At 43.7% G+C, this 12,516-nt stretch overlaps 1 protein-coding gene and 1 long non-coding RNA gene across 8 annotated transcripts in view; one reads left to right on the forward strand and one right to left on the reverse strand.

Moving 5' to 3' along the window:
- Nucleotides 1–1,067: 1,067 nt before the first annotated feature.
- LOC111092669 lies at nucleotides 1,068–2,712 on the reverse strand. The gene is made up of 2 exons (XR_005355702.1): nucleotides 1,992–2,712; nucleotides 1,068–1,361 (listed from the first exon to the last, which is right to left on the reverse strand). It is a non-coding gene; the product is annotated as an uncharacterized LOC111092669 (long non-coding RNA).
- Nucleotides 2,521–12,516, forward strand: part of CNOT1 (CCR4-NOT transcription complex subunit 1) — a 100,885-nt gene continuing 90,889 nt past the window's right edge. For all 7 annotated transcript variants that reach the window (XM_038530888.1, XM_038530891.1, XM_038530894.1 and 4 more), the window contains exon 1: nucleotides 2,521–2,669. The gene's annotated coding sequence lies outside the window, so the exon portion shown is untranslated. The remainder of the gene's footprint in view (nucleotides 2,670–12,516) is intronic.

Consider the following 12,516-nt stretch of genomic DNA (forward strand, 5'->3'; position numbering starts at 1 on the left):
CTCCCAAGGTTACACAGAAAGTTGGGGGTACAGCCCGGTTTGGGACTTGGGTTTCAGAATATTTTTCTGTGAGTTTGCAATATGCCTCCCCAGACATCCTCCCTTTGGGGTAGAGCCACCAGAGTAATACCAAAGCATGTGTGCCTGGGGAGTCAGGAACTTTGTTACTAGGCAGTAGTGATGGGCTGGAAGGGTTAGGCTGTCAGGAAGTTGTTTGGACAGGGAGTTGTAAAGTAGTCAAAACTACTATAAATTGAATTTACTGAATCACTTGATAAATGGGACTGAAAAATAGGAGCATGAAATAATAAGGTTTGTACTCTGCTTACCCTTCTTTCAAGCATTTCAAAAGTAATACAGTTCACACGGGTCTTAAAGTCTCAAAGTCCTTCCTCTTCTGAGTAAATTTGCATCCACTGACTGCAACCCAATTCCATAAGGTTTTTTTTTTTTTTTTTTTTTTCCATAAGGTTTTTGTTTCCTAACTGGTAGGTTTTCTCCTCCATGCTGTTTTGGGAAACAAGAGTTTGTAAAGTGTTTCCAGAGCCTGGGATGCACAATTAACTGGAGGGTGAAGGACTGGAAGATGAAGGCTGAGGAGAGGCCAGGTGAGTAATTAACAGCTGGCTGAAATATCCTGTTTCCAAATACCTTTGAACCCCAGGACACATAATTGCTGAGTTATTTAAGGTGATTCAGTGAATCCTTTGTGAAGGTCTCTAGTAAAATAGTTTGGGCATGATTTCCTACTATGTCTTTCAGTAAAATGAAAAAGGTACATCACATGATCTCCATTACTTCTTAGTTTGTGAACATTCTATAAGTCTCTTTGCTTTCGAGTAGGGACAGAAGCCACCCAGAATTCTTGACAACATACAGTTGAAGAACTTTGATCTCCAGGCTACTGTGTGAATCCTACAGCTACTTGGCTAAGTCCCCAAGGCAAGTCAAATTCTAGGAGTGGCATTGATGTCGTTTTAGGGGAGGGACTGTCGGTGGGTTAAGAATGTCCTGGAACAGCCTCAATATAAAGTAGCAAACCATTTTCTGGCAAAGACAGACTGAAGTGGGGAAAGGCAACTCAGTTTTATTTCAACTTATTTTAGGAGATCTATGTTTGAGGCCTGAACTAGTTGTAGAATTTCAGAGTTGACTTCAGATAGTTGACCTTTATGGGTCTCACTTTGTCTCTTTTAAAAATTTAAAAAGAGACGCCTGGGTGGCTCAGTGTTTGAGCATCCGCCTTTGGCTCAGGGCGTGATCCCGGGGTCCTGGATCAGCTTCTCCTTCTGTTTCTCCCTCTGCTGCTCATCCCGTCTGTGGTCGCTCACTGTGATGCTCTCTCTCAGATAAATAAATATCTTAAAATAAAGTATTTTTAGACACAAAAGGTAGCATGAGACAGATGGTTGGGAGACAAGCCACTGAGTCTAGCCCAGGATGCAGGATGGAGTGATGAGGAGGGTCTTTTTTTTTTTTTTTTCCCCCAAAAGGTAGAAAAACCAAGCAGTCATCACTTCCTTCCCCGTCCTCCCACCTTTGTGTGGGAACAGGTGACCATAAAATCTTACAATCCGATATAGGTAAATCGCAGCAAAGGTATGTTTCTATGCTTTTTCTAATGAGAGCCTTTCTGATACCTCTCTGATAGGTATCCTGATACTGCTAATAGGGCTAAGTCAAAAAGAGAATCTTAGCTTCCCATCTTTCTGTAAGGGGTCCCTTCTTCAATAGGCAGGACTAGATAAGGAGAAAGTTCTGATAAACGTGTGGCAAACTAGGACCAGGTAGGAGACTACATTCCCCAGCATGCAATGCACCCTTAGGACGCAGTCCGTGGCGGAAGAAGACGCGATACTTCAGCGTCAAGGATGGCGCGCGGGGCAGAGGGACGACTACACGTCCCAGAACGCAGAGCCCCCCCCGCCCCACCCCCCGCCCGTAGTTATAGCCTGGCTCCTGGCTTGTTTTCCGGTAACTGGCGTTCTTACCAAAGGGACGCCAGGGGAGGGGGGTGCAGCCCCGCTGTATACCGGACCCGGCACTTCGAAAGGGGTTAGGAGAGTCGGGAAAAGTGTCTAACGCTCATTCAAAGTACTTCCCGCGCGGGGTGGCGAGGGTTTATGGGGCCCCTCCCATATTTATTGTTTCTCAGAGGCACTGCCAGGCTCCGATTGGTCGAAGACCTCGAGGGCCGGTGGGAAGTCCGTGAAGCCCCAAATCGAAGTTGTCTGCGTCTCCCCATTGGTCTTCCTCTCGAGCGCAGGCGCGAGGGCCCCGACTCCCGTCCCCAGGGACGGGGAAGCGGCAATTGGCCCGAGCCCGCGAAGTAGGAGTCCGGATTGGTAGTTGCTAGCAGGAGCCTGGTTTCTTCCTTGACTTCTGCAAGTGATAGTGTATGATTGGTTTAAATCCGCGGGCACCTGACGGTGATTGGGCGGGAGCCCCGGGCTGGGGCCCATCATTGGCTGGTGCCGGGGCCGTCCCTCCTCGGGCGGGCAGCGAATGATGAAATGGGAACGGGGAGGGGAAAGGCCGCGACGTGAGCGCGCGACCTCCGGCGCCATTTTGTAGAGAAACAAGCGGAGTTAACCGAAGAGGGGGTCGACGAGAGCCGGAGACGGGGACTCAGGAGTTTCCTGTGTCCAGCGCTGCCGGAGCCGCCTGAGGTGAGGCGGGCCGGGGTCGGCGGCTGCAGCCGGCTGGCGGTGTCAGCGTCGGGGCGCGAGCGCCCCTGGGCGAAGGGACGGGGGCGGTCCAGGGGCCATTGGGAGCGTTTCCCGGAGCTCCGCGGGCTGAGGGGCAGTCGGGACCGGGAAGTGGGGAGGCGGGAGACGGCGGGCTCTTTCCACGGCTGGCGGAGCCTTCGGGCTCTGAAGAGAGGAGGCTGGGGCGGAGGCTTCAGCGAGCGGAGCGCAGAGCGCGGGGTGAGCCCCGCGGCGGTCGGCGGCAGGCGGCAGGGCCTGGGGGCCGCGGGGGCGGCCGGGGGGGCGGCTGGGCCGCGCTGGGCGCCCGCTGCACCCTCGTCGGACCCCACGAGCTCCTCAACTGCCCCTTTCTCTGCGGGCTTCCGGAGGGGTGCAGCGGGCTCCGGCCCCCGAGGCCTAGTTCCCGAGGCGAGGGTCCGTGGCTGGAGTGGCTGCAGGCGCCTGGGTCTTTCTGGGGGATGCGGAGCCGGCCGCCCGCTCCCTGCGCCCCCAGCACGTTGTCACCCCCCGGGTGTTTCGGTGCCCGCCGGTGCGAGGGGCGGGCGGGAGCCAGCACTTCCTCATTACTTCTGGCCACAGGTTTTGTTCCAGTCGCGCGCCGGGGCGCTCCGACTTCTCTCCGAAGTCGCCCACTCGGGCCGGTGAGTCTGAGCTGTAGAGGCGGCTCGGCCCCCCCCCCCCCCCCAAGTGTCCCCCCAGTGAGCGGAGCGCTTGTAGGCCTGGGCGCTGGGGAGAGACTTCCTTCCTGCACCTCTAGCAGAGAGGTTGCTTGAGGCCAAACACAAAATAACTCATTCGGTACCAGTTCCTCTGCAAAACTTGCCCAGCTAGCCTCACACAGATCATTATCCCCGCTAGGAGTGAGGTTTGTAGCTTAAAAAAAAGAAAGAAAATGTCTGATACCTGTGGGTTTGGAAATGCTGTGTTTAAAGTAAACTTTGAGAAGTAGGCTTTCCCCCCCCCCCCCCGAAGCCACCCAATCAAATGTCCCATTGCTTAGGACTCTAATAAAAAAAGTGTTTTCTTCCTGTAAGCAGAGTAACGATGCTTCTTTCCCCTTTTCTCTGTAATTCTGTTGCCTTGGAAGATTTAACAGCCAGTAATTTGAATAAACTATAATTGAGTATTTGGGGGGTAAAAAATTCTGATCATGGCCCTCGTGACAATCCGTTTGATAGGAATAAGGATACATATATGAAAAAAGGGGAGGACAAGGAAAAAATTAGAAAGGTCAAACATTTAGAGCAAGCCTGTTTTTGTTGGGGTATTTGGGTTTAATATGTTAGTAATGTGTGGCTCAGGTTGACTTTATCCTTCTAAAGCTGGGCAGCGTGGTATTTTTGCTATTAATATATATGGTAACAGTTTAAGTAGTCTTGTTTTGGGACACTGCAAATTGTTACCTTGTCTTAGCAGAAAATGAGCCGATGATACATAAAGTTTTAGGCATCCAGTTTTACTTTAAAATGGTAGTATGTTGATAAAACCTGTTGAGAGGGTTGGTCCCTTTTCAACAAGTGTTGGTCCCAAGACCTTTATTGGAAACTTAACTCTAGAATCAAGGAACAAAGACTGGACCATTAATAACTGACAGCGTTTCCCTTTCTTGCTTAAGATATAACCTTAGAGGTTTTAAAGCAGGGTTTTGTGGCATCTTGGTGGGACTGAAATGCTTTTGGTTCCTAAGTCAAATATATTAGTTTCTGGCTTAGTTTTTTTCCTCTAATCTCTAAATTTCTACTAGGCTTGTTTAAATCCCACTCTCTTCAAAATGGAATCTTGTCAGGCTAAGTACTGTGACGTTTTAACTTTGGGTTATGTCGTTTAGAAACAAACTGTATAACTGTATGAACACAAGAGGAAATGCTGTCTGTTCAAGACCCTGCTTAAAGACTGATCTCATCATTGCATGTTGCTTTCTCTAAGCATGTTTTTTGTTAGATTCTGATACGTAGTTATGAAAAACTTTTTGAGCAGCCTGAGTTGATGAACTTGAATTTTTTTTTTCATTCCATGAGGTAACAAAATTTTGGGCATTCAGTGCGTGGAAGGGAATTTGTCCATAATTCTAATTAAATGCTCACACATTCTTCTTTTTTCTTCTTTCTTCTTCTTAGATTTTATTTATTTATTCACGAGAGACACAGAGAGAGAGGCAGAGACACAGGCAGAGGGAGAGCAGGCTTCATGCAGGGAGCCCGATGTGGGACTCCATCCCAGGATTCCAGGATCACGCACGCCCTGAGCCAAAGGCTGGAGTCCAACCGCTGAGCCACCCAGGGATCCCCTCACACATTCTTTAAGGCACTAATTTTTGTTAAGATGTTTATGCTTCTGGAATGACCAAAAATAATAGCCTGCCATTTTGAAATGCTGTATTTTATGAACTTTGGTATACTTTATTAGTACAAAACTAACTTTCAGGTCATTTAAAAATATTAGCTGAAGCATTTTTAAATGGCCCTCTGACCAAACTGAACTTCCTGCTGGGACATTTCAAACTGGCATCCCACCGAGTCTTATTTTAAGACCTTATATATAGCAAAGTCCTACATTTCCTTTTCTGTTTGCTCACAATTTTTAAGAAGCATGTTTCAAAGCTAAAAGGGGCTCAAAACCCTTAGCACCCTATATATACACAATAGTTTAGCGTTGTTCTTTTTACTCTTATGTTTGTAAGACTGTAGCAAAGCAAATAAAACATTAATTGAAAAGCACCTTTAAGAAGTCAGTAATTAGAGGCGTAGACTTAATCTGAAACCTTGTGTTGAGATTTGAAGAAAGTACAGCTTTTGGAAGTGTAGACTGTTGATTTAAGAAATGGACTTCTGTCTTTAATGTTGGAAAGCTCAGCATAAACCTCCAGGATAAAATGTTTCGGTTAATTTTGTTAACAGTTGTTAGGAAATTCCTAAAATTGAATGAGATGTTAAATTGTCTGCCGGAGAAGTGTTTGTGTGTGTGTATGTTGTACTAATTATGTAAAATATAGAAGGGAATGAAAGCATATTTCAAAAGACATCATCTTCTGTTCTTTTTTTTTTTTTATCTTCTGTTCTTAATCCTCATTAAGAGCTCAGCATTTTCCCTTTCAGATAATTGAAATGCAGTGTTACTTTTAAATTTTTATTAGATTAATCCTAAGAATAGTTAACCCTTTGTTTCAGACTTTTTCTTTCTTTTTCTCTTCTCTACTCCCAGTGTGGGGCTTGAACTCATGACTCCACGATGGAGTCCCATGCTCTACTTACTGAGCCAGCCGGGCGCCCCCTGAAGCCCACCCTTGCCTTTTTGCAGTAGCTTGCTTTCTTTTTTCCTCAAGTTGACTTACACACTGAGCATGGAGCCCACCCCGGGCCCCAGACCCAGAAGTCATGACCTGAACTAAAATCAGAAGTTGCTGCCTGGGTGGCTCTGGTTGAGTGTCTGCCTTTGGCTCAGGGTGTGATCCCAGGGTCCTGGGATCGAGTTCCCTGTGAGGAGCCTGCTTCTTCCTCTGCCTGTGTCTCTGTCTCTCTCTCTCTCTCTCTCTCTCTGTGTCTCAAGGATAAAAAAAAAAAAAAAAATCTTAAAAAAAAAAAGTTGGCACTCAACTGACTGAGCAACCCAGGTACCCCTTTGCAGTAGCTTTCTAACTAATCTCCCGTATCTTCCCCATGATTTATTGATTGTGTTTTTTAATTACATAAGTAATATGTAAATACATTCCAAGTGTAAATAATTCCAGGAATATAATTAATTCTTTACTGCCAGATTGCCTCCTAAGTCACTGGTTTGAAAAATAGGCATTCTCTGCTCAAAAGTCCTTCAAATCCCTTGGCCTGGAGCTGTGTGTTGATCCTTTTCCTACCTGTGGCATCATATTACTATCTTGTAGTAGTCAAAAGACTGTTACATAGTGGTTCCTAAATATATCTTTATCCTTTATCTCTTTTATCTGGAAAGTCATTGTGTCTACCAAAACATCTATCATTCAAACTCAAATATACTGTCTATAGAAGTCTTTGCACTGATATTCCTAACAAGATTGGTTTCTTAAATACCTCTTGGTCAGTTTTGTTACATATAGCATATACTGTTTTGCCTTGTAAATTTTTTCTGCCTCATTGCCCTGAATTGTAATTGGATAATGCTTCATTTGTTCCACTAGGGTAGATGTATAGAGCCTTTTTCTTGGAACTATAAACTTATAATTCTGTTGACATCTTTTAGATGGTTACACTTTGAGAGCTAGTCATACAGAATTATGGTATCATTCTTTAGGAAATAGAAGCTGAGGAAAGTAAGGTGACTTTCTTAGTTTAAGGTCAGACAGACCAGGTTTTCCACTGTATTCTTTTTTTTAAGTTTTTATTTATTTATTCATGAGTGACACAGAGAGAGAGGGAGAGACAAAGGCAGAGGGAGAAGCAGGCTCCCTGCAGGAAGACGTGGGACTCAATCCCAGGACTCCAGGATCACGCCCTGGGCCAAAGGCAGATGCTCAACAGCTGAGCCACCCAGGTGTCCCTCCTACTGTATCCTGATGTTCATTCTGTCTTTCCATATTCTGCTTGAGTTCAGTACAAGGAAAAGAAAGATGTATGAATTTACTAATCAAAGAAGAGCATAGGGGCACCTGGGTGGCTCAGTCAGTTAAGTTTCAGACTTTTTTTTCCCCTTAAGATTTATTGATTTTAGAGAGAGAGTGTGCATGTATGAGCGGGGGAGGGGAAGCAGACTCCTGGCTTGAGTGCAGAGCTTGATGAGAGGCTTGATTTCATGATCCTGAGATCATGATTTGAGCCAAAATCAAGGGTATGTTCAACTGATTGAGCCACCCAAGTGCCCCAAGTATCTGGCTCTTGATCTCAGCTTAGGTCTTGATCTCAGGGGTGTGAATTCAGTCTCCCCGTTGGGCTCCATGCTGGGTGTGGAGCCTACTTAAAAAACAAAAAACCCATAATCTTTGTGGTTAACCATTTGTTTTTTTTTTTTTTTTTTTTAAAGATTTTTATTTATTTATTCATGAGAGACACAGAGAGAGAGAGAGAGAGGCAGAGACACAGGCAGAGGGAGAAGCAGGCTCCACACAGGGAGCCCGACATGGGACTCAATCCCGGGACTCCAGAATCACGCTCTGGTCTGAAGGCAGGTGCTAAACCACTGAGCCACCCAGGGATTCCCCAACCATTTGTTTTTTTGAAGGAGTTTGTCATTGTATAATTAAAATCTCTGGAGGTTGGTTTGGTAGTTCAGGATTTCACTTTCATTTAGTGGATTGGATTTTAGCACATCATGAATATCTATTAAAAATAGTTTTCTACAGAATTAAATTGTTTCTTGGGTAATTAATTACCTAGGGAGATTTTTTTCTTTACTTTACTTTTATTTTATTTTATTTTATTTTATTTTATTTTTATTTTATTTTATTTTATTTTATTTTTTATTTATTTATTTATGATAGTCACAGAGAGAGAGAGAGGCAAAGACATAGGCAGAGGGAGAAGCAGGCTCCATGCACCGGGAGCCTGATGTGGGATTCGATCCTGGGTCTCCAGGATCGCGCCCTGGGCCAAAGGCAGGCGCAAACCGCTGTGCCACCCAGGGATCCCTTTTCTTTACTTTTAATGAGTGTTTCTTCCTGTTTTATTGACATAATTGACACGCAGGACTGTATATGTTTCATATGTATAGAGTAATGACTTGACCTACCTTTATTGTGAGATACCTCCAATGTTCATTTGGAGAAGATTTTCTTAGTTGTGACTAAAGGAAACAAAATCCACCCCCCCACCCCCCCCGGAAATTTTTTGTAGGATAAGACATGAGATTTGAGTGTTTCTTCTCTTCACTGTGAAAATATAAAACTCTAAACTGACAAAAAGTCGACCTTTTCAGTTACAGTTATTGTGAGTGGTCATTAGTTAACCTTAGTGTAAATTAACTCGCACTTCTGTTAAGACCACCAAAGGATAGGAAAGGACTTAGGTTTTAAAATGTTCTTGAGCACTATAAATTGAATTCTGACAGATACAAGTAAGTTTTCTCTTGGTGTAGTTATATATGTGTGTGTGTGTGTGTGTGTATGACTTATTTATTAGAGAAAGTGTGTAGGGGGAACAGAGGGAGAGAGAGAGTCCCAAGCAGACTCCCCGCTGAGCAGGAAGCCAGGCTCTAGTCCAGTCCTACCTCCAATGAGACCAGGACCTGGACCAAAACCAAGAGTCAGATGCCCAACTGATTTAGCCCCCCAGGAATCCCTGGTGTAGTTTTAAGTAGCTCCAAGAAGGATACTCCGTTATCTTTTAGTAGTCAAGTATATTATATACTATGTAGCTTTATAATTTTGTAATTACTACTGGGTTGGTGCTTCTTAATATTCGGTTGATTTCGGATCAAGAACTTGATTCTTGGGATCCCTGGGTGGCGCAGCGGTTTGGCGCCTGCCTTTGGCCCAGGGCGCGATCCTGGAGACCCGGGATCGAATCCCACGTCGGGCTCCCAGTGCATGGAGCCTGCTTCTCCCTCTGCCTGTGTCTCTGCGCCTCTCTCTCTCTCTGTGGCTATCATAAATAAATAAAAAATTAAAAAAAAATATTAAAAAAAGAACTTGATTCTTTTTTGGTTTTGGAGTACTTTTCCTGGTTCACTTTCTGTTTTTAAGAAATAGGGATTTATTGGGGTTCTTGGTTGGCTCAGTCCATAGAGCATGGGTCTCTTGGTCTTGGTCATGAATTCAAGCCCCACGTTGGGTGTAGAGCTTACCTGAATAAATAAATATAGAAGTAAAATGGTTTATTTGCTAACACTAACAATATGTCATGCTGTGCTAATGTATGGATTCGATTAAGTCTTGTAAAATTCTGAAAGTATCTACAAAAGGCTATGAAAGGTTCTTTTTAACAGTATTAAGATTCTATTGATTCCAGTAAAATAGCTTATTTAAAGTGGCATGGTTAGAGGATGCGTGGGTGGGTCAGCAGTTGAGCATCTGCCTTTGGCTCAGGTCTTGATTCTGGGGTCTGGGAATCGATTCCTGCATCTGGCCTCCTTCGAGGAACCTGCTTCTCCCTCTGTGTCTCTGCCTCTTTCTCCGTTTCTCATGAATAAGAAAATGAGATCTTAAAAAAAAAAAGTGTCCTGGTTAGGAAGCAGTTGCAGCTCTTTCTCCATTTGTTATCTCATTTCTTTTTCTTTTTCTTTTTCTTTTTCTTTTTGTTTTTGTTATTTCAAATCTATTTACTACTTGGTGACCACTATGCTTTTGAATATTTCCATAACCCTTGTCAGCTTCAGCTCTGTTCTAAAAAATAGTTTTATGTTAGTTTAGCTTTCTTTTTCTTTTAATTTTTTTTCTTCACCTGCTCAGAACAGCAAGGTTTTTATTTTTTATTTTTTTGTATATTTTTTTATTGGCGTTTGATTTGCCAACATATAGTATAACACCCAGTGCTTTTTTTTTTTTTTTTTAATTATTTATTTATTCATGAGAGGCAGAGACACAGGCAGAGGGAGAAGCAGGCTGCCTGCAAGGAGCTCAATGTGGGACCAGACCCCGGGACTCTGGGATCATGCCCTGAGCTGAAGGCAGATGCTTAACCGCTGAGCTACCTGGGTGTCCCTAGACATTTATATTCAGATAACTTTCCTCAGATAACTTTCGTTGGGTGTTCATTAGGTTGCCTTCTGTGGGGTAATTCAGGAAACCAGAGTCTTTGCAGCTTATAGCTCTGGTTTTCTCTAGAGGGAGTCCTCTTCATTTAGCTGGCAGATTGTGAAAAAAACCAAAGGGTCATGAGTAAGAGGTTTTCTGGACCGGGTCTGGAAGTGGCTGGCATCACTTATGGTCTACATTTCATTGGCTAGAACTTAGTTTCTTGGCCACACCTATGCAAAAGAGGCTGAGAAATGTAGTTTAGCTGTTTCGCCAAGAAGAGGGAACAGATTTGGTGATCATGTCTCTCTTACTCACTTATTCCCTAAAATATACTCAGACCAATCCACATAGCTTCCAGGATCGTCTTTATGATAAAATCCAGAAGTCTGAAATGGATTATCTACATGAGAGAAAAAAGGCACAAATTGGGTCTCAATTACCTCCAGCAGACATTTCATTTTTGGCCCTTGGCAAGGTTAGTTTGTGGGTTGTACTTAGGGCTGTGATTTATTACAGCAAAAGAATACAGAGCAGAATCAGCAAAGGGAAAAGGCATATGAGGTTAGTGTTGTAACAAACAACCCCAAGATACCAGTGGCTTAACAGAGTAGACATTTATATTATTTTTTTATTTGTTTTGAGTTGGTATTTAGTTATTGGCTATAAAGCCCCCTTGGAAATAGTGAGCTCTTTCTTTTGAGGAAACCAAGGGGAAGTCTAAGGAAACTGCACTCATGCTCTCAAGCTGAACCTCTCCTAGTGCCTTTCCCAGTGGAGTCATACTGGACATAGTTAATTCCTTCAGCAAGGAATTGTGACAACACGTGTGTGAAATATTAACAGGGAAGCTCGTTAGAGACTCAGTGCCTAGGATTGTTCCTGAGAACTTGTCATGTGGGCATCATCTACCTACTACACACTAAAATTCCAGATTCCTGGAGGGAAGGCAGGTGTTCAACATAAACCATATATTTTGTGTGTGTGTGTGTGCAGCTTAGGCACAGGGAACCACTCTCACTTGGTTCTGGGAGTGTGTATTAGTTTTCCACAAAAGAAGTTCTAACAGCCAAAGGCCAACCTGGCATGTCTTTCTAAGGATAGCAATCTCAGACCTTCTGTGTTAAACTCTTTGCTGCTCAGTGAGTAAGGTGAATGATCTTCATTGAAAAGGATGTTGTAGAGAGAATCTAGGAATATGCAAAACTTAGTTGACTTGGTATTTTGTCTTAAAAATTTTCTGTTTCAGGGATCCCTGGGTGGCGCAGCGGTTTGGCGCCTGCCTTTGGCCCAGGGCGTGATCCTGGAGACCTGGGATCGAATCCCACGTCGGGCTTCCGGTGCATGGAGCCTGCTTCTCCCTCTGCCTGTGTCTCTGCCTCTCTCTCTCTGTGTGACTATCATAAATAAATAAAAATTTGAAAAAAAAAATTTTTTTTCTGTTTCAGTAGGAAAGAAAGTTCCTAGTTTCTTTTCTTTTTTCTTTTATTTGAGAGAGAGAGAGAGCAAACATGCCCCCATACACAAGTGGGTGGAAGAACAGAGGGAAACAGAAGCAGAGTCCTCGCTGAGCAGGGAGCCTGCTCCTGTAGTGTGATAGGCTCTGTCCCAGGACCCTGGGATCATGACCTGAGCTGAAGGCAGACTCAACTAACTCAGCCACCAAGGTGCCTCCCCTTAGCTCCTTTCACCTATCTTTTTAGATAGTTATTTTTGTATCATTCTAGATATCTGCATATAAGGATATATATATATATATATATATATATATATATATTCTGTAACTTGTTTTCCTTCCAATAGATAATTTCCAATCTTTATAACTTTTTTTTTTGTTATTACATAATATTCCTTTTTATGGTTTACTTAACCAGTGCCCTTTTGATGGATATGTAGGCCATTTTCACATGATATGTTTTTAAAGAGTTCATTTCCTGGATGAAAAGGAAATGAATTAAAGATGACTCTTGAGTATTCATTGCAGAATTGGGGCTTTAGAATTCTAAAACTCTTACTCTTTATACTTTATGTAAGGTTGGAGTTACTTAGATCAGGGTTGGCTTGTTTTAGGAGTTGGTATTAAAACAATTATTTAGGGTTGCCTGGGTGGTTCATTTGATTGAGCATCTGCTGTCGGCTTGGTTCATGATCCCAGGGTCTTGGGATCCAGCC

This window comes from Canis lupus, chromosome 2 (genome assembly GCF_011100685.1).
Source record: "Canis lupus familiaris isolate Mischka breed German Shepherd chromosome 2, alternate assembly UU_Cfam_GSD_1.0, whole genome shotgun sequence".
In the NCBI taxonomy this organism is placed as follows: domain Eukaryota; kingdom Metazoa; phylum Chordata; class Mammalia; order Carnivora; family Canidae; genus Canis; species Canis lupus.